This window comes from Falco cherrug, assembly GCF_023634085.1.
Source record: "Falco cherrug isolate bFalChe1 chromosome W unlocalized genomic scaffold, bFalChe1.pri SUPER_W_unloc_1, whole genome shotgun sequence".
Taxonomy (NCBI): domain Eukaryota; kingdom Metazoa; phylum Chordata; class Aves; order Falconiformes; family Falconidae; genus Falco; species Falco cherrug.
The window spans coordinates 11,403,782-11,430,420 of NW_026599288.1; positions in this window are offsets into that span (position 1 = coordinate 11,403,782).

Consider the following 26,639-nt stretch of genomic DNA (forward strand, 5'->3'; position numbering starts at 1 on the left):
GGCAAAAATCTTGCGGTTATGAGTAAATCGCTTAATTATATACCATTTTTCAGAAGTGCCTAAGTGTCTTAGCCAACATTTTTAGAAGTGTGTAACATCCATGCATCCACTAGTGTCTCTGGCAATTCCTGAAACCTGGCGGTGCTTAACAGTGCAGAATACTGTACATGCAGTTAAAACAGAAGCCAAAGTGGGATTGCAGTTCCAGATGCTTTGGTTCTTGGGAAAGGCTTGATGTGGTAGGCAGGCAGAGCAGTACAGGGCAATCCATATCAAGCTCCTCAGGGCAGGTTCCTTTGTATAGCCTATTGCTCCCAAGGAAAGAAGAAAGGCAAAATATGTTGCGGTTTTTTTTTTCTTTTGAAAGGTACTTGGTTTATTAAGAGCTTCGCCACCCTGTTCTTCTGATGTTGCAGAAGAAGAAGATGAGGATAGTGACTTTAGTCCACATCTGTTATCAGTTTCAGGTGGGTGAGCAGGAGAAGCTTCTTTTCGTTCATTCTGTCTCCCATCACAGTTGTTAAAAATTACTTGGAGTTGAAAAGACTGCTTGCATTTGCAAGTATCTTTGATAGTCTCTGATAATTTGGTTCTGAATGACTTCTTGCCACAATTGCCTTGCATTTTTCAACCTTGTCGTATCTCAGAGATTCTCTGAGGTTTTTGATATGGCAAAAGAACAATGCTGGAATTGTTAGGTGTTTTGTTTTCTTGCATGAAGGATGTTGACACAGATTTCCATGTACAAAGGTTCATTCATGGGTTCTAGGGAGTACCTTAACAGTAACAGTTGCTTCAGATTGGAGGGGTAACAAGAAAGAGACAAAGATAAAACGTTTCTCATTGGCCAGCTGGGAAAAGAAATTTAAGGTGTCCTCCCAGGTAAGCATCTTTCCCTGGTGCATTCTGAAATACTTGTTCCACAGTTATTGTGCCATTTGATCTGTGTTGATTGCTTTCAGTCTTTAGGTTAACAGTGCTGATCAGAGCTCACTTTGATGAGAAGAAATTATTACTGTTATAACAATGCATGGCATTGATTTAAATATTTTAACGGTGAAAATTTTTAAGTAGCTGTAATTCCAAGTTTTTATTTTTGTATAGGGAAGTTATCTGTTCTGTGCTTTTATTTACTTATATCTATTATGAAAATTATTTGAATTGTCTTTAGTGAAGATTCTTCAGTATTTTTGTTGCAAGGTTAAGATTTTATAAGCAATTTAATTGATTTTAATTGATTTGCCAGTATAAAGAGGAGCATAACTAATAGGGGCTGGTGACTATGCCTGAGGGTACAGAAACTAAGAGAATGTTATGTGAAATGCTTTAATCTGAGACATCATTCACCTGTTCTTTCTTGAAAACAATCCCAGGAAGGGGTACATATGACTAATTGTAGAGGATATGTGTTAATTAGAAATGAGACATCTGCTTGAGTCTATGTCATTAATGAATGGCACTCTATATTCTGCTGCTAAAATATTTTGTGGCTAAGAAAGCATGTAGCCTATGTGTTGGTGGGGCTGTTACAAGGCAACTAAGGGAAGGTGAGGGCCAGCAACAGAACAGCTTTCCTTTTTGGCACCTACTGTGTCGGAGCGGTAGCTGGACATTTTCAGTTTTGGAGCTGGGCTCTGCGAGACATGGATATTGCATGTGCTAATCGGCTGATGAGCTGATTGTATTTTACTGGGTAGTGCTTATTGACCAAGTGCTGACTGTCCCTAGTGTAGAGTTACAAATTAGAAGCTGCAAAGCAAGGGTGGAAAAAGGAGAGGGAAGGTGACTTGAATCATGTGTCATTTGCAATCCCTTTTAGGAAGAATGGCGTAGCAGACAAACGTGTTGGAATTTCAGGGTGCAGAGCAAGATGGAGAAGATCCTTTTGGTTACAAAGATGAAAGCGCTGCTCCGGCAGTCTGAGAGTATATAAGTATAGGGCTAGAAGCTGAAAAGGAAAAGCTACAGAATTGCAAATGGAAGGTCATTTGCCTTAAAAATGTCAAAGATAAAAGCACTGTGAGTAATGCTGTGAGCTTCTGGTAATATCAGAAAGCTTGAGACAAATTGGTGTCTGTGGCATTCTCTACATTGTTGTTAAGATGCTTGATCTGAGAATTGAGCCACTAAAAAAACTAACTTTCTGCCTGTTAACATGGTGAGCTTTAAAAAAAATGTTAACCTCACCTAACTTCTTGAAGTGAGTTTGGAATTTAGAGGTGGTGTTGAGGTAAATACAAAAGGAAATGCCTTTTATTTTTGCAGAAGCTGAAACTTAGGGTTAGTATAGAACTGCTGAGGTTAAACTTTGGCTCTTTATCCCAGTGATGTGCCAAAATTGGTATTTATTGTTCTAGAGTCCTGAGCCGAGCTATGTATACCTGTGATAATGCGAAAAGCATTTCCTTACAGTGTGCTTTGCCTTGCCTATACTGAGGCAGCACTGGTCAGAGAGATGAGTATATCTGCAGAGATATTTATTGATAAATGCAGATGAAGATGGTGGGATAATGTAGGTAGAATTTTCCGTTGTGGAATTGATGCACCACACAAGTGATGTGTATGTGAAGAGGAGGGGATAATGATGACACGTGGCTGGGATTGTAGTTGCAAGGAGAGGGGAACACATTTTTGTTTCATGATTGATTGATACATGCAGAGCAGCAGATAGGATCATGCCTTTCAAACATGTGTTTAGGAGCAACACAAATAGGTGCTGGCTGCTGGTAGCCTCTGTGGCTGCAGGTGGTACCTGAGCAAAAGGTTTGATTACACTGTCCTGCTAGGTATTAATTTATTTTTCTTGAAGTATTTGTAAAGTCCATCCTGTGAATAGTCTACAAAAGTGGTCTGAGTCACTTGTGTCACCTGGTAAGCCTCAGCAAAAAAAGTGGAAGCAGTAATAACACTCTTGACTTGCTTTTCTAGATGTTTGTGAGACTATTGCTGAAACACATTCTGAGAAGGATGACGGGGCATTGGGAACTACGATAGATGAGTCAGCAGCACCACCAACATGGTATGATGTTAATGAGAAATTGATGAAAAAGCAGTGGGAAAAATTAGAAATATACTTGTTGGAGTTGAATATATTGCACCTCTTGATCCTTAGTGGAATATTTCAGTAGCCCACTCCTTACATGTCACATCTACCTGATTTAGCAAGATGGTTCTAAAGTAACCGTCGCTTTCTCCAGCTATTGACTGATTGATCAGCTGGTGCTGAATAGGATGTGCAGCAGCCAAATTGCAAGGTTTTTATCTCACTTTTAACTACATTCTTTCTAGCTTTAAGAGGTGGGTGGAGAAAACAGAATTCTGTTTCTCAGATTGGATCAAGGTAGGCATATATGTTCAGTATAACCTGAGAATAAAAGGACAGACATTGACAAGAGCCCTTCTTTTGTGTTTAAAAAATCCCAAACAACTAAATCCGAACTGAGACGAATAAATGTGACTTGCAAGCAGAACTACTGTGCTAAACCTTTGCAACAATGCTTTTCTCATGAATCTTCTAAAATAACTTTGTTCTGTAATTTCTTTTACTGCAGTTCCAGCAAAGAATAGAATGCAAACCAATGGTATTTTAAAACCTTTTGGCTTGTTTGTCATTTACTTAGTCCAGGAAGGTTTCATGACTTTTTGAATAACATTGCATACCATAATAAGACTCCTACAGATACTTGAAAGTTGCCTACTAGGAGAGAAAAGGAGTTAGCAAAGGAAAGCTGTCCTGTAATAGACATCAGTAGGTGTAGTTGCATGTGAGTCTCAACAGTTGTTGAAGTGGTTAACAATTAAAGCCTGGATTTCTCCAGTGGCTTAATTGGCTCTATAGCACATGGGAGAAGCTTCTGGCATCATCTCACAGAAGCCTCCCCTGCAGCTCCCCCACTACCAAAACCTTGCCACATAAACCCAATACAAGCAGTAAAGAGAACAGGGGGGAGAAGTGAATATTACGTGCATATGAACTCCATAACTGTGGATTATGTGTAACTATTTTTAACAATATGCTTAAAGATTTCTTTACAGATGATACAAACAAATAACTCTGTAGGGGTAGGTGACCTTTGGAAAACAACATTATCCTTTTTATCCACAGAATGTCAGAAGATACATTTGACACTATGTGGTTGTGGATTATAATCCTGCTGTGTGCTTTACGGTTGGCTATGATGTGCAATCACTTACAGGCCTATCTGAATTTAGCCCAGAAATGCATGGATCAGATGAAAAAGGAAACCAGCAGGATAAGTACAATTGATTTACAAAAAATGGTAAATATAATGGCACTAAGGTTACATATATGTGGGTGCTTTGTCTGTGCAAATTTTTTCCATAGAAAAACATAAACATCTGGTTTGGTGTCTTCCTTGGCACCAGAACTGAAATTTGAATGAAGCTTCCTATACTATATCCTTTATAAAAATAATACCGTTACAGCAAAATTCTGTAACCCAAAATATGCAAAGATGCATCATCCATATTATTCAGGTATTTTGTCTTAAGTTGTTCCTCTGTTGTTCTAAGAGATCCCATCATGAAGTATTCTTTACAAATATCTTGGCAAGCCTTATGTTTATCTTGATGAGTTTCTATTCAGCATGAATTGAATCTGGGGAGTGTATAGAGTAAATGGTGGTTTCTTAGCTACAGCATGGAAAAAAGTCAGATTTAGATAGGAGGGCAAAATACTGTTACCTAATCCCAACTGTAATTTTTAAATTGGGGCAAGATTTAAGATAGGATGGTTATATTTTGCGATAAAATAAGACATGTTTAGTTCTGTAAGACTGCTCTCAAAGTCCACTAAATACAGTCCTGTCTGGTTTTACTAGCCATGCCTACTTCCTTTTCTTCTGGTGCTTTTGCCAGTAAAATCTTTCATATCTGTCCTCCTACAATGATCTTTCATTTTTTTATTTGCTCTTTTCGTCATATGCCATCATTTCTTAAAATATTTTCTCATGCTTTTTCTTCTGTCAGTGTTTTACTGCTTTTTTTCTCATGTTAGTTTTTTGATGCTTGATCATCTTAAAGCCCTTTGAGGTTTTAAAGCTATTTCCAAAAATGTCAGGGCTGCCTTCATCTATTTTTGCCATCCTGTATTTTATTCTTTTCAAAAATGCAGTTAACTTTATTTTACTGCTTGCTTGCTATTGATTTAATGGCTTTTTTTCCTTCTTCATTTGTTCTAGCTTTTTAGATCAACAGTTTATATAAATATGTAATGTAACAATCTTGAGAAAGCTGGAACCAGATTGGGAGCAGGGGGTGGGATACATCTGAGTGGTTTTCAATGAAATATAATGTGTACCTGAAATAAAGATAATTTAAATGTTTTGTTATTGATGAACTTCTAATGAAAATTCCTCTTGTCATTTTTTTTTAAAGTACTGGTGTTTTCCATTTGGAGGTCTTACAAATATCTCACTTTGAAAAGGGACTGCAATATTAACCAAATAATGTTTGTCTTTTATTCCTCACTACTTACTTACTTTCTGAGAATTTTAAGAGGAAAAGATACCTTTGACAAAGAATCAACATTTCTGTCTGTCTTCCTCCATTTCACCCTCCTTTTCTCACTTTAGTAATGGGACTTGATATCCTGATGTTTTTTCCTATCCACAGATTTTTCCGTAAGTTAAGAACTAACGTGTTTAGAATTGACCCATCTAACTTAGTTAAGGATTGGATTTGGGTGTTTTTTGTTTTTTTTTTTTTTACTTTTTTTCATTGTTTTGGTTTAAATACATTTGCCTGTGAAGGATTAGTTCCTTTAAATAGTTTAAATAACTTTGAATTCCAGCTGAAATATAAACAAACTTGTTATTGGTTGTTTAAGCACTGCACTTTTATTATAGAAGTCTCTTTAGATAAAATATTAGGATAGTGATAAATCCAAGTATTCTAGCATGATTCAGGGAAGTCCAAATATAACACTATTTCTGAGCTATTTCTGAGCTTAGAGAAGTTGATTAGGAAGAGGAGAAGGGATTGTAACAAGCCTATTCTTCTACTTTCCAGGCAATATTTTCAGGCAGCACTTGTCCTCTTTCGATACCTTACCAAGTTTTACGTTTTCCCAGGTGTTAAAGGGACTCTGGTAATTTCAGCTGCAGTTTTTTTCTCATTCTGACTTCTCTTGTATAAGAGTCAACAAGTAAAGTATCAAGAAAAAACAGGTAGTATCAATGCAAGAGAACATCCTTGTACAGAAGGCCATGCTTTAGAAAATTAATTTCTATGGCTGTTGATCTTCAGCTTCTTTTAGTCACAAATACTGGAAGACGTGAGAAGAAATACATGTTTCCCTGGATTATAAAGTCAAACTCACCTATGAACAAAATTCCCATCAAAATGCATCAATTAGCTAGCATAACTTCTGTGCATATGTAATATGGTTAGTTAGTACAGAAATTTCAACTAACCTCAAAGGAACAATTTAAAGTTTTGCACTTTGTCACAATAACTACAGCTAACTGGTAACAGAGGTCTTGGATTTAATGCATAGAAAATATAAAAGTATTGAATCCTGAAACCTATTATTTAAGTCTCATAGAAATGTTGGAAGGATCTACAAGATAAGCCTTATAACTATTTATTCTCCAAGGTCCCTGTTTTCCATTTGAACATTAACTTGTTTTTCCTTATAAGTTTTTTAACAGTTTTGAAATGTTATTCGTTGTGTTTTGGCATATGATGCAATTTGTGCATTTATTTGTTATCCAGAAAACCTCTAAATTTAACCCACTGTTAATTTTGTGCCTACTAAGTTACTAGAATGTTTTGCCTAAGACTGAAGATTTAAGCTCACAGTGAAAATAGAAAATGTTGAATGAAAATGAGACCCCAAAAATTGTGTGTTCTGTTGAGGAAATCTTTCTATTATGGCTGAGTAAAATCTTAATAGCAGAAGGCAACAGCAGGTTGCTTATATCCTAAATCAAATATTAAAAGTGAATGTTTACCATAACGAGTAAGACTCTTATTTTCAGCATCTGCAGCCTAAATCTGAAGTCTGAAATGATAAATTAAGAGCAATATTTTGACCTTACAGATATTTACTCTAAAGAGCATATAGGGCAACAAGTATTGTAGCTAAATGCTACATCTTGTTAAGCAAGCTGATGTAGTCAGTCTGTACTTCAGAGTGACATTTGAACAACTTTTACTTTAGAGAGATCTGCAATATTGTGTGGCTTTGGCAATGCATGTACGCATACATGTATGCAATGTTGATGTCATATCTAATCTTCATTCCTGATAATAGACTGAAAACAATCTGGGAGGTGGGGGAGTGAATGGGATTCACAAACTCAGGAACAGAAGTGATGAGTTGAGGCTTGTTCTGTGTAACCTGGAATAAGTGGGACCAAACACTATAAAACTGCAGGGGGGAATGTTTGTGGGGTTTTGTTTGATTTGTTTTTCATATGAAAAGTTGTGGAGGATTTAAGCACTAGAAAAATGACTTCTAGAGAGAAACATAAAAAGAAATCTGAAGAATGTCAAGAGGATATTCAGAACTTTATATCTTAATGTGGAATAAAAACTGCATAGGGAAAGACTAATCTTAGAGGAAGACAGAACAAGAACAAGTGACTAGAACCCAACACTTGATAAATTACAGTAGTGGAAAATACACTGTTTTAACAGAGTGAGTAGCTAATTAAATTATAACCTGAAGTGGTGAATTCTTCACTGGGTTGTTTTCAGACATTTCTTTTATAAGCTGCTATTGGTAAGCAAATTACTGGTCTCAGTGAAAATGTACATGCACTTATTGGTCACTATTCTATAATATTCTTTTGGATTTTGGCTATGAGGAAGAGCCCAGCCAGCTTTTTGCATTCCACCAGGGAATTTAAATCTCCTGCTATGTGTATTTTGCTTATTACCTCCTTAAGCCACTGAAACTTTTATCCCTGACAGTAATATTAATGATTGACACGTGGTTTTCAAAGATGAGTAAAACTGACAGCTGTTTTGTATTTTTCTTGTGTGTGGATAGAGTAACTTCAACTAAAAAGTCCAATAACTCCATTCTCTAAGAACGTGTTCAGCGTTGCCAACTTCTGAGTTGATTACTAATTGTGTTTAATTTGTTTCTTAAGCCCTCCCAATTGTGATAGTATTAAAATGTTTGACTGAAAAGAAAAACTAGAAAAAGTAAGCAGGATGATACAAGTGAAGGAAACAGATAACAAATAATTAAGCCACTGTTTAGTTTAGTTTTATTTTAAAGATGAACATTTTTGAACTTTGAAAAGATGCTGAATCTAACTCCCTATCAACAGTAAAGTAAGAACTTTACTCTTAAAAACTTAGAAGTGTAAGTCTTTGAAATGCCATAAACTTTTTTTAATGTTATTATTTTATGATTTTAACTTATCAGTTGGACTCTCTCCAGTATGTACATATCTCTCTTGTACTAGGGAGCCCAGAACTGGACACGGTACTCCAGGTGGGGCCTCACCAGTGCTAAGTAGATGGGAAGGATCACCTTTCCTGACCTGCTGGCAACACCCCTCCTAATGCAGCCCAGGAAACTGTTAGCCACCTTTGCTGCAAGGGGACATTGTCGACTCACGTGGCACACTGTCATATTGTCTGGGTATTGAAGTTAGGTTGAGTGGCTTAATATCCCAGGTTATTCCAAATTTTCTAAAGGTGGGATCAGGAAAACTAAGGCGCATTTGGAACTCAGTTTGGCAAGGGATACAAAGAATAATAATAAGGGCTTCTACAAGAATGTTGGCCAGAAAAGGAAGTTCAATGAAAATGCACCCCCATAATAAATGACAGGAGAGCTGTTGACAACTGACATGGAGAAGGCTGAGGTACTCAACGTTTTTTTTGCCTCAGATTTCAATGGTAATCTCTCTTCCCACTTCTCTCAAGTCCCTGAACCTCAAAGCAGGGACTGGAGGAATTAAGTCCCTCCAACTGTAAGAGAAAATCAGGTTTAAGACCACCTGAGGAACCTGAATATACACAAGTCCATGGGACCCGATGAGATACATCCCAGGGTCCTGAGGGAACTGGATGATGTAGTTGCCAAGCCACTCTCCATCGTATTTGAAAAGTCACAGCAGTCAGGCAAAGACCCTAGTGACTAGAGAAATGGGAATAGCACACCCATTTTTAAAAGGGGTAAAAAAGAGGACCCTGGTAGCTACTGATCAGTGACCCTCACCTCCATGCCCTCTAAAATCATGGAGCATATATTGGAAGTTTTATGTTGAAGCATATGGAAGACGGGGAGTTGATTAGAGACAACCAACACAGCTTCACCAAGAACAAATCCTGCCTGACTAATCTGGTGCCTTTCTAAGATGGAGTAACTGCATCAATGGACAAGAAAAGAGCTATGGATGTCATCTGTCTAGACTTGATATGGTCCCCCACAACATTCTTGCTGCTAAATTGGAGAGATATGGGTTTGATGGATGGACTGTTAGATGGATAAGGAATTGGCTGGATGGCCGAATCCAAAGAGTTCCAGTCAATGGGTCAATGTCCAAGTGGAAAACAGTAATGAGTGGTATCGCTCAGGGGTCCATACTGGGACCAATACTATTTAATATTTTCAGCAATGACAGAGACAGTAGGATTGAGTGAACCTTCAGCAGGATTGCCAGCAACACCAAGCTGAGTGGTGCTGTTGACTCGCTGGAGGGAAGGGATGCCATCCAGAGGGACCTTGACAGTGTTACGTATTTGCTATTAGTTAGAATTAATTAACCATATTTGATTTTAATAGGAATATAGAGTTATAAGAAATATTTTAGTGGAATTTGTGTTTGCATAGCTGTAGAAGAATGGCTGCAGAAGCATGGCTTTAGAATCTCTGAAGATCTGCACAATCCAGGCCTGGTATTAGAATAGGCCTGTAATCAGAATTGTGCTGAAGTTAACAAGAAAGGTAGCCTTGAGCTATTCTTGAATCCTGAGACCAAGTAATTATGTTGTGCCAACAGGCCGTGGCTGTAACAAGATACAGCTGCTGGGAAAGCAGGTGCAGGGCCAAGAAAGATAGGGACCGGTATGGGAAAATAGGGAGTAACAAACTACAAGGCTGAAGCACAGCAACACAATTAGCTACATGGATAGAATGCTTATTTTAGTCATGATAATTAGGGGTGTGAGAACCACGCGCACTTAGAGACTACTAACCAATGATATTTCTGCTTTACGAATATGCATGTGTATTGGCTCTATATAAGTAGTGTTAGAAACTAATAAAGTTGAGCAATCATATTGAGCGTCTTCTTGACTCTGGCGAACCCTTCTTCCAACACATAGCAACCGGCAGCTACTATGAAATCCTCTGTACAGCCCCGTACCAAGGCTGAAGGGATTGGTCAGAATCACCTAGTAGGAATGATTAGAACTTAGATAACAGTTTCACGATTGAATGCATGATTGGATACAGTGTTTACGTGTAGCCTAGGAGAATGTATTGAGATGTCAGAATGTAGAATTAATGGGAACTGGGGAGAGTCGACTGGAACAACTTGTAGTTACCTGCCAAGAAACAGTGAATGTAGGTAAAAGGTAATTCCGGCAGGGGGCTTTGCGACCACTGACTCATGTGCCATCTACCCGAATAATACCCCAGACCCATTTCTGGACCTTTCTAACCTTTACTGCGCAGAATCAGATATAGGAGGAGAGTATGTTAATGATTTTCGGGAAATACTATGTTTATGCATAAGTATTTAATGACTATGTATGAGTAAGTCCTATATAGGGTGTCTGATTTTGAAACTTGGTGTGCGTTGATCGTGAGAGGACTCACTCGCGCACCTGGCCATTAATAAAGAAGTGTCTGCTTATCTGCATCACATTGGTGTCGATAAGTTCTTTATTCTGAGATTTCGGTAACAACAGGATTGAGGAGTAGGCCCATATGACCCTCATGAATTTCAACAAAGCCAAGTGTAAGGGCTTGCACCTGGGTCTAGGCAATCCCCAGTATCAATACAGTCTGAGCGGAGAATAGATTGACAGCAGTCCTGAGGAGAAAGACTTGAAGATACAGGTGAATGAAAAATTGAACATGAGCTAACAATGTGCGCTTTCAGCCCAGAGAGCCAACCACATCCTGGGCTGCATCGAAAGAAACGTGGCCAGCAGGTCGAAGGAGGTGATTCAACCCCCTCTACTCTGCTCCCATGAGACCCCACCTGGAGTACTGCATTCAGGTCTGGAGCCCCCAACATAAGAAGGATACGGACCTGTTAGAGGGTGTCCAGAGGAGGGACATGGAAATGATCAGAGGGCTGGAGCACCTCTCCCATGAAGGCAAGCCGAGAGAGTTGGGGTTGTTCAGCCTGGAGAAGAAAAGGCTCCAGAGAGACTTTATTGTGGCCTTTCAGTACCTAAAAGGGGCTTATAAAAAGATAGGGACAGACTTTTTAGAAGGCCCTGTAGCAATAGGAAAAGGGGTAATGTTTTTAAACTGAAAGAGGGTAGATTTAGATTAGATATTAGGAAGAAGTTCTTTCCTGTGAGGATGGTGAGACACTGGAACAGGTTACTCACAGAAATTGTGGATGCCCCCTCCCTGGAAGTGTTCGAGGCCAGGTTGGATGGGGCTTTGAGCAACCTGGTCTCTTGGAAGGTGTCCCTGCTCACAACAGGGGGTTTGAACTAGATGATCTTTAAGGTCCCTTCCAACCCAATAATTCTCCAGAACCCCACAACGCCTGGAATACTTGTGTTTCCTTCTTGTTAGCTGGTGGAGACATAGTTACTATCTTGTTGACCACATCCATAGGCACATGATGGCATCCATCCTGCCATTTTATTTCCAAGAACTGAATCTCTTGTGCAGGTCCCTTGGCCTTGCTTCTTTTTATGGTGAAACCAGTTTTCTGAAGAATCTGAATTACTCTTTTTCCTTTATCAAATACTTCTTCTGCCTTGTTGCCCCACACAATGATATCATCGATGTATTGTAGATGTTCAGGGGCATCATTCTTTTCCAGTGGAGTTTGGATTACTCCATGACAAATGGTAGGGCTGTGCTTCCACCCCTGGGGCAGTCAATTCCAGGTATATTAGACATCCCTCCACATGAAAGCAAACTGTGGCCTGTACGCTACTGCCGAAGGGATTGAGAAAAATGCATTGGCAATGTCAATTGTAGCTGCCTTTGACTCCAGTTCACCTTGGAGCTCTAGCATGTCTGGTATGGCAGCACTCAATGGTGGCGTGACTTCATTCATGCCACGATAGTCTACTGTTAACTTCCACCCTCCATCAGACTTTCTCACTGGCCATATGGGACTATTAAAGGGTGAGTGAGTCTTGCTGATGACTCCTTGGCTCTCCAGTTGATGAATCAGATCATGGATGGGAGCCAGGGAGTCTCGGTTTGTGTGATGTTGCTGCTGGTGCACTGTCTTGGTAGGAATCATCACCTGCTTTTCTTCAATTTACAGCAATCCCACAACAAAGGGATCTTCTGAGAGGCCAGGCAGGGTAGATAGCTGTTTGACATTCTCTGTATTCACAGTGGCTACACCAGAAGCCCATCAGTACCTCTTTGGGTCCTTGAAGTACCTTCTCTTGAGGGAGTCCATGCCAAGGATACAAGGGGCCTCTGGGCCAGTCACAATGGGGTGCTTTTACCATTTGTCCCCTCTTAAGCACACCTCAGCCTCCGATAGTGACAATTCTTAGCATCCCCCTGTCACTCCAGAGATCCAGGTGGGTTCTGTGCCCCTATACCCTGATGGTACCAGGGTACACTGTGCACCAGTGTCTACCAAAGCGTTATACTTCTGTGGGTCTGATGTGCCAGACCATTGAATTCACATGTGCAGGAGGGGGCCTGGAAATCAGGACCATGGGTGGCAATCAGTTAGCTGAGGGGAATGTGCTCGAGCTTGTAGGTCAAGAACCCTGGGAGGACAAGGAGTGTGAATAGATAACAATTAACAGGATGAGTCATGCTGAGAGAGGATAGGGGAGTGGGGGACAGATGGTGCCAAAGAGAGGTAACACTTTGCTGTTAATTGATGACTGTAAACACTTAAAGTGTCCTTTGTAGTTAACCACTGATTTAAAGAACAGTCAAAATTTCTTATTGACTAAGTATCCTTTATTGGCATTGCTGGATGCATGGGGGGATCCTTCCACCTAATGTGCATGTCTAAAGTAACTATCTTATATTTATACAATGAAACAATGAATATTCCATTAATGCCTATACATATTCATTACCTAACCCCTGACTACTCTCGCTTCGTATGTTAATTAGCTTATCAGTTCTTTGGCTTGCCCAGACTCCTCCAAGAATTGTGGGCAGGGGTCTTCGGAACGTGGGTGGTGGTCTCTGGGAGGAAGGCCATAGGCCTTCCTCATGGTGTACTTTTCACCTTTTGCTAAGAAATACTGAGCTGGCTGAGTTGGCCAGTTTCAACCAATTCTTGCTTTATCTGTCTTTCCCCCACTGGGGTGTTTTAGCTTAAGTTTCAACATAACAGAAGGACAACAGATAACAGGATGTTAGCTTAGATTTCAACAAAAGGTAGACGGATAACAGGATGTCGACAGTGTGACACTGAAGGTCGAGGGATAACAGGATAGCATTACAAGAATACACATGAGGATGTCATATATCTTATATTCATTACATTTTAACTACAAGATTCATTCTATCCTAAAGTGAATTCATACAATATCACCACCAATCAGGGATTGCCTAGTATGTAATGCTTAGTTTAAAGAACCAATCTGTTTAAAGCGCGCAGCTTCTGAAAACATATATAAACTCCTGATTGTGTACAATAAATCGACATTTGCTTGCATCAAGCAGTGTCCCGTCTCTCCATCGCAACACACATGGTCCAGTAAACCTGGTCATCCCTTTCCTCCTCCTGACCAAAGGCAGGTGCAGGAGCGGGCTGGAAACTAGGACCATGCATGGCAATCAGTTAGCTGAGGGGAATGTGCTCGAGCTTGTCTAGACAACAATTAGCATGATGAGACATGTTTACAGAGCACAGGGGAGTGGGAGACGGATGGCGCCAAGGATGGCGCCAAGGAAAGGTAACACCTTGTTGTTAATTGATGGTAGTTAACCACCAATCAGGGATTGCCTAGTATGCAATGCTTAGCTTCAAGAACCAATCTGTTTAAAACGCGCAGCTTCTGAAAGTGTATAAAAACTCGTGCTTCTGTACAATAAATTGACATTTGCTTGCATCAAGCTGCGTCCCGTCTCTTCATTTGCCGCACCATAGAACCAATCCTGATTTATAAGGGATATTATAAAGCTCCTGGGTGTAACAAAGCAGTTTTATTTAGAGCTTGCCCTACTTTCTGAGTGTCTGATAATAGAGCATGTAATTATGGAAAATTAAAGATTGTGATTTGTATACACTATAGCTGATAAGTAAAAACTAAGATGGAGCATGTCTTTCTATCTTTCCTGGGCATGGGATTTTAAGGAAATGGATCATTCTAATGAAAAATTTTATTTTCTTTTTAGGAAACCAAAAAAACAAACAACACTCAGGAAATATATAGTAAATTTTGACCATTCAGAAAGAAAAAATCAGAATAAAGGAAAATATGTTCAAATTATGTTGTTGTTCCCTAATGTTGATGGTGGAGTTTTAGGCCAAATTCTTTTCTCATTAATTTCTCATGACTTATTTCTCCTTGACTTCAGTGAATTCAGAGTTTGGTTCTGATCTGAAAGAGCTCTTACTCTGGGATAGCTTTATTGACTTCACTTCAATTCATCCAGTTTTACCTCACTGGAAATGAAGAGAATCAGGCTCATGGGAATGCAATTTGGCACACTGTTTCAAAATAGGACGTGTGTCATTTCTTTTATTGACATTACAGAGATCCCACTCAAATTAGAAAGAAATGTTCATATTCTATAAATTGAACAGAGTAAAATGAATAAGAAGAAAAATATCTCATGCAAACAAATTGCAAAACCTTTCATCCAAAGAGGAAGACACTTTAGAAACTGCTTAAAAATTAATCCAAAATGAGTGTCTCCAAATGCCTGAGGCTTAATTGCCAGATGTGAATATACTCTTCCGTTTCTAAAATCACACTGGCACTCAGGAAGGGAATTCACCACTTCCCATTGGCAGGCAGGTGTTCAGCCATCTCCAGGAAAGCAGGGCTCCATCACACATAACGGTTACTCAGGAAGACAAATGCCATAACTCTGAACATCCCCCCTTCCTCCTTCTTCCCCCCAACTTTTATTGCTGAGCATGATGTCATATGGTATGGAATTATCCCTTTGGTCAGTCAGGGTCGGCTGTCCCAGCTGTGTCCCCTCCCAACTTCTTGTGCACCCCCAGCCTACTTGCAAGCAGGGCAGTGTGAGGAGCAGAAAAGGCCTTGATGCAGTGTAAGCACTGCTCAGTAATAACTAAACACTGTTTTCAGCACAAATCCAAACCAGCCTCATACTAACTACTGTGAAGAAAATCAAATCTATCCCAGCCAAAACCAGCACAAAACCATAGATAACATCATCTTGGAATAAAAAGATCTTTTCAAGGTATGAAATATTCATCGAATCATAGAATAGTTTGGGTTGGAAGGGACCTTAAAAATCATCTACTTTCAACTCCCCTGACATGTTCAGGGACACCTTCCAAGAGACCAGGTTGCTCAAAGCCCCATCCAACCTGGCCTTGAACACTTCCAGGGATGGGGCAGCTACAACTTCTCTGGGCAACCTGTTCCAGTGTCTCAACCACCCTCATCATAAAAAAAAATATTCCTAATGTCCAATCTAAATCTATCCTCTTTCAGTTTAAAACCATTAGCCTTTGTCCTATCCCTACAGTCCCTTGTAAAAAAATCTTTCTTAAAAGCCTCATTTAAGTATTGAAAGGTTGCCATAAGGTCTCCCCAGAGCCTTCTCTTCTCCAACATGAACAATCCCAACTCTCTCAGCCATTCTTCATAGGAGAGGTGCTCCAGCCCTCTGATCATCTTCATGGCCCTACTCTGGACTCGCTCCAACAGGTCTATGTCCTTCTTATGTTGGGAGACCCAGAGCTGAATGCAGTCCTCTCATGAGAGCAGAGGGGGAGAATCACCTCCTTTGACCTGCTGGCCATGCTTCTTTTGATGCAGCCCAGGATTTGGTTGGCTTTCTGGGCTGTAAGCACACATTGCTGGGCCATGTTGAGATTCTCATAGACCAACATCCCCAAGTCTTTCTCCTCAGGGCTGCTCTCAATATTGTGTTCAGATTATGCTTAGTCTTTCCAGTTTGAATATAATATTTTAAAAACATCCTCCAAAATTTTTAAAAAAGCATAGAAAAAGGAAAAGGAGAGAGACTGAGAGGGAGAGCACAAAAAATAAATAACTCTTTTATAAAATCAATTATTTAAACAATCCGAAATGTAATGTTTTGTCCTAACTTTTTCAAGCTTCTGTGTTTTATACATGCATGCTTTTGCTAATGTACTCAGGGAAGGTGCGATTTGGAAGAAATGAAACAAGGATGAATTATTAATAATGGACCCTGGTATATGTGTTTTATTTAAATTATATTACCAAATACACAAGCTGCATTCATAATGCAGTGGTTTCTTACACAGTTTTGCATGTCAGTAGAAGTGTTTCTGAGTGTAAAAAAGTGCAAAAAGGAACTTTTTTAAGTACAATGGCAGATATGTATCTAAGTCCCATTAGGGACATTAGGGTAGCTAATGAACTTTTTTGCACACACCTTCACCCTGAGTAACCTAATGCTTAGCCCTTAAAAATGACCAAAAATCATCACTTGACAAGGAGTTAAAATCTGTCCTATCAGTAAAGATATTTTTTTTCCTTACTTAATACCATATTACTGGCTGAGACTGTATATAGATACCTGAAGGGAGAGTGGAAAGAAGACAGAGCCAAGCTCTTTTCAGTGGTGCCCAGTGACAGGAAGAGGCAGTAGTTCCATCTGAACATCAGGAAACACTTTTTTACTGTGAGGGTAACTGAGCACTGAGACAGGTTGCCCAGGGAGATTGTGGAGTCTCCCTCCTTGGAGATATTCAAAATCTGTCTGGACATAGTCTTGGGCAACTGGCTCTAGGTGGCCCTGCTTGGGCAGGGGGGGTGGACCAGATTACCTCCAGAGGTGCCTTCCAACCTCAGTCATACTAGGAAAGGGAGAGATGAGAGAGGGAGGAGGAGGTGGGCTGCAGGGGTGGCCTCTGTGAAAAGAAGTAAGGGGCTGCCCTGTGCCAGAGACTGACTGTTCCAGCTGGCTTGGCCATGGTCCTACTTTGTGCCAAAGCTGAACCAATCAGCAAAGCTGGTGGCACCTCCGTGAAAACTTATTTAAGAGTAACGATCCTGCAAACACAAAGGTCAGAGAAGGAGGACAACAAGGTGCTTGAGCAGCCCATGGAAGAGACCACAGTGGAACAGGTATTTCCCTGCAGCCTATGGAGGACCCCATGCCAGAGCAAGTGGATGCATCCAAAGGAGGCTGTGACCCTGTGGAGAACCCATGCTGGGGCAGGCTCCTGGCAGGAGCTGTGACCCTGTGGAGAGAGGACCCCACGCAAGAGCAGGTTTGCTGGCAGAACTTGTGACTTCATGGGGGACCCACGCTGGAACAGTCTGTTCCTGAAGGACTGCATCCCGTGGAAGGAACCCACACTGAAGAAGTTTGTGAAGAAATGCAGCCTGTGGGAAGGACTCATGTTGAAGAAGTTTGTGGAAGACTGTGTCCCATGGGAAGGACCCCATGCTGGAGCAGAGAAAGAGTGTGAAGAGGAAGGAGCAGCAGAGACAATGTGTGATGAACTGACTGCAACACCCATTCCCCATCCATCTGTGCCACTTGGGGGGAGGAGGTAGAGAAATCAGGAGTGAAGTTGAGCCCGGGAAGAAGGGAGGGGTGGGGGAAAGGTGTTTTTAAGTTTTGGGTTTATTTCTCATTATCCTACTCTGATTTGAATGGTAATAAATTAAGCTAATTTTCCCAAGTCAAGTTTGTTTTGCCCATGACAGTAATTGCTGAGTGATTTCCCTGTCCTTATCTTGACCCATAAGCCTTTCATTATATTTTCTCTTCCTTGTCCAGCTGAGGAGAGGAAGCGATAGAACAGCTTGCTGGGCACCTGATGTCCAGTCAAGGTCAACCCACCACACATAATTCCCTGTTTTTTACTGAATAAGGTCTTCTCCTCTACCATCTGTTCATCCTTGGACTTCTTCGCAATCCCAGCAGATCCCATTGAGAACTCAGTAACGTGTTGGGTATCTTCTGGTCTATCTCTGAAGGGAATGATTTGTCTAAGACCTCCAGTGAAACTTATCTAATTGAGGGAGGTCTGTGGGAACTCATGAAGAACGGACTGCAAGAGAAAGAACATAATGCAATACGACTAGTGGAGGTTTAGGCCGCAAGGGCATTGCGACCTTGGGGCCTGTGGTTATACAAAACAGGATGTAGGTCCGGTTATAACCGAAACTGTCAGCAAGCATAAGATTGAGGCATACAATGGAAAGTACCGAAGCAGAACTTGTAACCCTAGGAAACGAAATAAGCAGAGTGAAGAGGAACAGCGAATAAGGAATTTAGCTTTTGCAATATGTAATCACTTTTGCAATGTGTAACCAATGAGCTTTGTGCACGACAATCTTAGACTATGTATGCAGCCTTATAAAAGAAGCATGTTAAGAACAATAAAGCAGATCTGATCTGATTCCACCTGACCGGGTCTCCGTCTCTCAATCGCGGCAAATTGGTGACCCCGACGTGATCCGTTTAAGGATCTAACGTGAAGGGCTCTGGAATCGCCTAACTGAGCGACATGCAGCGAATCCCACAGAACTTTGAATGATCTGCTGAAAGGAAGCAGGAGGCGGCCTGAAATCCCTCCGGAGTAGAGAGGTGAGCTGTGGGAAACATGGGGAATCAAGCGTCGGCCCCTGAGAGAGACGTATATGAGCTTATGAAAGCTCTTCTTAAAAAACATGGGAAGAGCATTCCTGGGCAGGATCTTAAGACAATTCTTAAGTGGGTTCAAGTTAAATTACCTGCTGTAACCGCATCCACTATTTTTACATGAGACCTTTGGGATAATGTGGGAGTGAAGTTATGGGATGCGGCGACTACGGGGAATGCTGAAGCACAGCGTATGCTCCCGTGGTGGAGAAGCATTTTTGAGGTTTTAAAAGCCCAGGAAAACAATCATAAAAAAGACTCAGACAAAGAGAAAGACCCCCCCCCGGTGTCCCCACCGTTACCGGAGGGAGCAAAGCCCTCGGCACCACTGACAGTATGCGCCGCCGAGTATCCACCTGAAGACGACCCCTTTGACCCGGGACCCATAGACCCTGAACAGGAGCCAGATTTATACCCCCCCGACCCACATGATGTGTGGGCCAGCATTAGACGTCAAGCCTTACAGGAGGGGGAACTGGAGATTGCCAAAACGATAGTGGCTCCTGTACTCTATCCGCGAGGCGGAGGGCGAGTCGGAGGGGGCCAATGGGAAGCTTTATCTTTTTCGGTAGTTAAGGAACTGCGTCGTACTGTTACTGAACATGGACTTTCTTCACCATACTTTGCAAGTTTGTTATCTTCTGTCTTTGATACATATGTTATGACTCCACATGATTTAAAATCTTTGGCGCAGCTGCTCCTAACACCGACTCAGTATACTTTGTGGGAGGCCCATTGGAGGGGGGGACTCCAAGCGCTCCTCTTAACTTATGCGGGTCATAACAACAATGCAATTGCTGTATTGACTTTGGAACACCTTACAGGCACGGGTCGTCATTCTAACCCGGCAGATCAAGCCCGAATCCCACGAGAAGCTCTTGAAGCGATTCGTGAGGAGGCAAAAAAGGCCTTTTTTAAGGTTCCTGACTCTCAAAAACCGCAGAAGGCTTTTACCACTATCACACAAGAACCTCGAGAACCCTATATGCAATTTATCGATAGATTAAAACAGGCTTTGGAACGCCAAATAGATAATACGGAAGCACGGGAAATTTTGTTGTTAAAATTGGCTGTTGAAAATGTTAATGCAGATTGCAGAAAGCTTTTAAAATCTCTCCCGAATCAAAACCCTACTTTAGTTGAAATGATCGAGGCATGTAACAGAATCGGTATTGTAGATTATAAATTTGAGGCCATGGCTGCTGCTTTTGCAGCCATGCGTAGCCAGTTGGGGAATTGCTATAGCTGCGGTAAACCTGGTCATCTAAAGAAAAATTGTCTGGCTACTAAGGCTGGCGCTAAGCCCAGAGTCCCAGGAATTTGTCCTAGATGTAAAAAGGGTCGTCATTATGCTAATCAATGTCGGTCCAAGTATGATTTGCAGGGACAACCAATCCAGGGAAACCGATCTCGGAGCGCGGGACAGCGACGCGCGCAGACACAAATAACGCCGTCACCCTTCAACAATTCCCAAAGAGGAGCAGCAGCAGCGCCTCAAGTCTTCGCCCAGCAACAACCGGCAGCGCAGGATTGGACCTGGCAACCGCCCACACAGTAACGTTACTTGATTCCTCGGTTCACTTATTGTCAACAGATGTTTCAGGACCCTTACCCCCAAAAACACAGGCCTTATTGATAGGGAGGTCTTCTACAACATTATCTGGTCTTTTTGTATTACCAGGTGTTATTGACTCTGATAGTACTGAAAACATTAAAATCATGGCATGGACCCCGTTTCCTCCCTGCACGGTGCCGGAAGGTAGCCGTATAGCACAACTGATCCTTATGCCCACAAGCAAAGATTGTTTAAATTTGGACCAGCTCCAACAAAGGCAGGGTGGGTTTGGTTCAACTGGGGACCCACAAATTTTATGGGTACAGTCTCTTTCTCAAAAACGGCCTATGTGCCAATGTACCCTTATTCGAGGGGAACAAAAAGTAGTTTTGAATGGGATTATTGACACCGGAGCCGAAGTTACAGTAATATCTCATGCTAAATGGCCACCGCTGTGGCCGCTAACCAATACTCCACAGGCATTAGCTGGGATTGGCGGAACTGGCAAAAGCCACCAGAGCCTGGAGCTGATCCAAATTCAGGGCCCAGAAGGGCGTATTGCTTCTGTTAAACCTTTTGTGTTACCTGTTCCCATGGTTTTATGGGGACGAGACGTGCTATCACAGTGGGGAATGACAATTCGCACCCATTTTTAGGTGGGGCCATTGAAATGCGCGACACCCTTAAGTTAACCTGGAAAATTGATGCTCCCATTTGGGTGGATCAATGGCCCCTACCTTTAGAAAAGCTTCGCGCCCTTCAGGACCTGGTCACAGAACAACTCGAAAAGGGACACATTGTGCCTTCTACCAGCCCTTGGAATTCTCCTGTTTTTGTTATCCGAAAACAGACTGGCAAGTGGCGCTTGCTCCATGACCTTAGAAAAATCAATGACGCCATGGAAACTATGGGGGCCTTGCAACCTGGACTCCCGTCTCCTACAATGATTCCCAGAGATTGGCATTTAACTGTTATTGATCTCAAAGATTGCTTTTTTAATATCCCCTTGCATCCAGATGATGCTCCTAAATTTGCTTTTTCAGTTCCTAGCGTCAATATGCAGGCTCCATTGCAGAGATATCAGTGGGTTGTGTTGCCACAAGGAATGAAAAATAGCCCGACAATATGTCAATGGTATGTAGCTAAGGTACTTAGCCCTGTCCGAATCACAATGCCTGATGTCCTATTGTATCATTATATGGATGATATCCTAGTGGCTGCACAACATCACATAGTCATGGAGAAAGCTGTAGCCCTTGTCACGGCGGCCGTTAACTCGGCAGGCCTCTGTATTGCGCCAGAAAAAATTCAAAAAACACCCCCGTGGAAATATCTGGGCTGGCGCATAAGAGCCCAAACCATAGTTCCTCAACCTTTGCAGATACAGACTGATGTAAGAAATTTACACGATGCACAAAAGTTGTTAGGAACAATTAATTGGGTTCGGCCTTTGCTAGGGATTTCTAATGCAGATTTGAGCCCTTTGTTTGAGTTGCTCAAGGGAGACACAGATTTACGTTCTCAACGCCGTCTTAACCCTGAGGCTGTTACCTCGTTACAGAAAGTTGCTACAGCCATTGCTTCTAGACAAGCACACCGATGTGATCCCAATCTCGCTTTTTCTTTAATCGTTTTGAACCCAGCTCGACAACCCTATGCGTTAATATTTCAATGGGACCCACAAAAATCGGATCCGTTGTTGATTATCGAGTGGGTCTTTTTATCTAACCAGTCTACGAAAACTATTGTAACACAACACGAGATGTTTGCTCACCTGATAATTAAGGCCAGACAACGGTTGTTGATGTTATCAGGAACTGACTTTGCTTATATTTGTTTACCTGTGACAACCATATATCTGCAATGGCTTTATCAACAATCAGACATTTTTATGTTAGCATTAGCAGGTTATATGGGCCAGATTACATCCCACCCACCTTCACATAAGCTGCTTAATGCTAATTTTTGTATAACTTTTAAACCAAAACGAAGTGATCAACCATTGCAAGCCCTTACTGTATTTACAGATGGATCTGGAAAATCACACAAATCAGTTATAGTATGGTGGGACGACCAACGTGAGCGTTGGGATTCAGACGTTAAAACAGTCCCTGGCTCCCCTCAGATAGTGGAACTGGCTGCGGTAGTTCGAGTCTTTCGAAAATGGTCAACGCCAGTTAATGTTATCACTGATTCAGCTTATGTTGCAGGAATAGTTGAGCGAGCTGAAGCATCTGTGTTGCGTGACATTCCGCACTTTGACTTATTTGCTTTATTACAAGAACTCGTTTTTCTTCTGGACTCTCGCCCTTACCCCTATTTTGTTATGCATGTCAGATCGCACACTTCTCTACCTGGCTTCATTGCAGAAGGTAATCGCCGAGCTGATCTTTTGACATTACCGGTACAAGTGTTACCAGATCGTGTAGCTCAAGCTAGACTCAGCCATTCTTTTTTCCACCAAAATGCTGGAGGCCTTAAAAGACAGTTTGGCCTTACCTCCCAGCAAGCATCTAACATTATTGCTATGTGCCCTGACTGCCAAAGATATTCTTTTCCGTCTGTTGCAGGCGGAGTCAACCCTCGAGGACTACAAAGTTTACAGTTGTGGCAAACCGATGTTACCCACTATTCAGAGTTTGGCAATTTGAAATATATCCACTCTTCTATTGACACCTTTTCAGGTGCCTTATTTGCTTCTTGTCATACAGGAGAAAAAGCACGTGATGTCCGTAAGCATCTTATGCGTGCTTTTGCTACATTGGGTATCCCGGTACAAATCAAAACAGACAATGGTCCTGCTTATGTCTCTAAAGCAATGCAAACATTTTTTGAATCTTGGGGTGTAACTCACACTACTGGCATCCCTCATTCTCCTACAGGCCAATCTTTAATTGAACGCTCCCATCAATCATTAAAACGTTTACTACAACAACAAAAAGGGGGAATAGGAGTTGTTACTCCTGAAGAACGATTACAGAAAGCCTTATATGTTTTTAACTTTTTGAATTGTTCTTTATTAGACAGCAATCCTCCAATAATCCGACATTTTAACACAAATACTTCACTCGAGATGCGAATTAAAGCTCCTGTACTGGTCCGTGATCCAGAAACGGGTAAGATAATGGGGCCTTATCCCCTTGTCACGTGGGGCAGAGGCTATGCTTGTGTTTCCACAGAGAGAGGCCCCCGGTGGATCCCAGCAAAGAACGTGCGACCATTCCGTGAACCCTTACCACAAGTTTCGTCTGAAGATTCTGAACAGCGTCTAGGAGAACCTCTCGCAAAAGGAACAGAGCCTGAGGACTCAAATATTTTAAATGAATAGTCGCTATACGCGTGAGTGCCACGAAGTACTCTCTGGGAAAGTTCTTTGCAACTTGTGCGGACACTGTGACCCTTGGGTGTTATGTGTATGTTATACTTGTAGCAAGGAGTGGTGGTGCCGCTTAACTCATTTTGGGCGTTGGTGTAATCTTTGCCTAAAGAAAGAATTTGATACAGTGAGACTGTTATTTATAACAGGGCATGAACCCTTAGAAAATAGTCGCTTTTTTGATTATCGCGCTGACTGGCAAAGAGTGATTATTGAGAGGGCTAAAATTATATAAATTTGTGGTTTAGAATGTAGTAAAACTAATTTAGTACCTGCTATTTGGCTAGTCTCGAGAGAAGACTGGGAATGTACAAAGCAAAAGTGTGAAAAGCGGTTCGCCTGGAAAAGAAAAACCAAGCGATAGAACTGATCCTATAAAAGGAAAAAATGAAAATGATTAAGAGTAGCTCTAGCATGATGTGCCTCTTGGCAGGTATCATTACCTCCATCCTCGTTAGCAGTACAAAAGCTTGGGAAACCCTCAAGCACATAGAGGAGAGAAAGAATCTGTGGGTCACTTGGGCGGAAAAAATCAATCAGAGTAGCCTTTGTCTCTCAATGGCTACTCCTTCTGATCCTTTTAGAACGTGTTTGTTAGGAATCCCTATTAACATGAGCCTGATAAACAACTCTACTATAACTCTTGACCCTTCTGTTGTCACTTGTGGTTTCCGTCACCAGCCACCTTTTAGGACACCTCTGTGTTGTGACAAAAATAATATTACCTTTAACGCTTCTTCCCCTTTTATGAAATGCAATAGCTCTCTGTGTACCACAACTAGAGAAATACAGGAGTTTAACCTTTTAGGCTCTGCCCCCTCAGATCTATGTTTTTGGTTTAATTCTCATATTAGTCAAGATGATCCCGTTGATGTCACGTCATATAAGCCATACAACGTGACAGCATATTGTCAAAAGAATGTTAGCCTTACAGCGGTCACGTCCAACGCAGGACGGCTGCCAGAGGGAATGTTTTAATTTGTGGTGATCGAGCTTGGCAAGGAATTCCTCGAAGTGCTAAGGGAGGGCCTTGTTATGTTGGCCGTTTAACGCTGTTTACACCAAGCATTACTAACATCTTTCAAGCCAATCGTACTTCAAGTTCTCACCGCAGTAAAAGAGCTCTGGTAGAACTAGGCAATGATTGTAAGGATAATGTGGAACTCTGGAATCCTCCTGAAGTTATTTTAGCTAGCATATTTGCCCCCGGGATAGCTACAGCACAAGCACTGACACAACTAAGGAAATTAGCATGTTGGACCGGAAAACAGGTTAATATAACGACAAATGTTTTGTCTGAATTGGCCAGTGACGTCCAAGGAATAAGACATGCCCTGTTACAAAATCGTGCCGCAATAGATTTTCTACTTTTAGCACAAGGGCACGGATGTGATGAGTTTGAAGGGATGTGCTGTATGAACCTTTCTGATCACTCCCAATCAATACACAAACAACTTTCTATTTTAAGGGATAATATGAAAAAACTTCGAGAAAGTAGTGATCCTTTTACAGATTGGTTATCTTCATTAGGTTTGTCTGGATGGTGGATTACAATTTTGGAAAAAATAGCTGTTGTAATAATAATAGTGTTATTGTTAATTTTGCTTTTGCCGTGTGTTATGCAATGTTTATAGAAGCTAATAGCTAACTCTGTGAAACGAGTTCTTATGGTGCAACAAGAAGGGGGAAATGAAGGGAATGATTTGTCTAAGACCTCCAGTGAAACTTATCTAATTGAGGGAGGTCTGTGGGAACTCATGAAGAACGGACTGCAAGAGAAAGAACATAATGCAATACGACTAGTGGAGGTTTAGGCCGCAAGGGCATTGCGACCTTGGGGCCTGTGGTTATACAAAACAGGATGTAGGTCCGGTTATAACCGAAACTGTCAGCAAGCATAAGATTGAGGCATACAATGGAAAGTACCGAAGCAGAACTTGTAACCCTAGGAAACGAAATAAGCAGAGTGAAGAGGAACAGCGAATAAGGAATTTAGCTTTTGCAATATGTAATCACTTTTGCAATGTGTAACCAATGAGCTTTGTGCACGACAATCTTAGACTATGTATGCAGCCTTATAAAAGAAGCATGTTAAGAACAATAAAGCAGATCTGATCTGATTCCACCTGACCGGGTCTCCGTCTCTCAATCGCGGCATATCTCCTCATCTCTCTGGTCAATCTATGTTTTCTTCCTTTTCCTTATTCAGAGAAAGGGACAATTTGATTAGCTTTATAGTATCCTGGACTGTTAAGTATCTTCCAGATATTTTTTTTGAGATTAAATATACTTGCAACCACTGTTTCCAGTCCTTTTCCACAACTGATCTAGAGGTCCTTGGTGTTTTATGCTATGCCTGTTCAGCTGAATAGCATTGTGCTTGGCTGCCTACAGTGGCAGTGTCATGATCCATCAGCTCAGATGTAAACAATACCAATAGAGCTGCAGAAGCAGCAAGGTTACCTTCTCACTGGATCTAGTTAGCAGCACCTATATGTTTGCCTTGGGCCACAATGTTTACAGGAAACTTCTGAAACATGCTACATGCTAGATATAAATACAGTAGATCACCTGAGAAGAAAATGCTGCTGGCAAAGCAGTCACTCCTGCTACAAGTTGTGTTATAAAGGTAAGTGGCCTCCAGGAAGCTGGACTGCCTGTGCTGATAAATACAGAAAATAGAGCCTTTACCTTTGTGTTGTAGTAGACTGAACCTTTGCCTTTGTTACACAAAACCTTTCCATTCA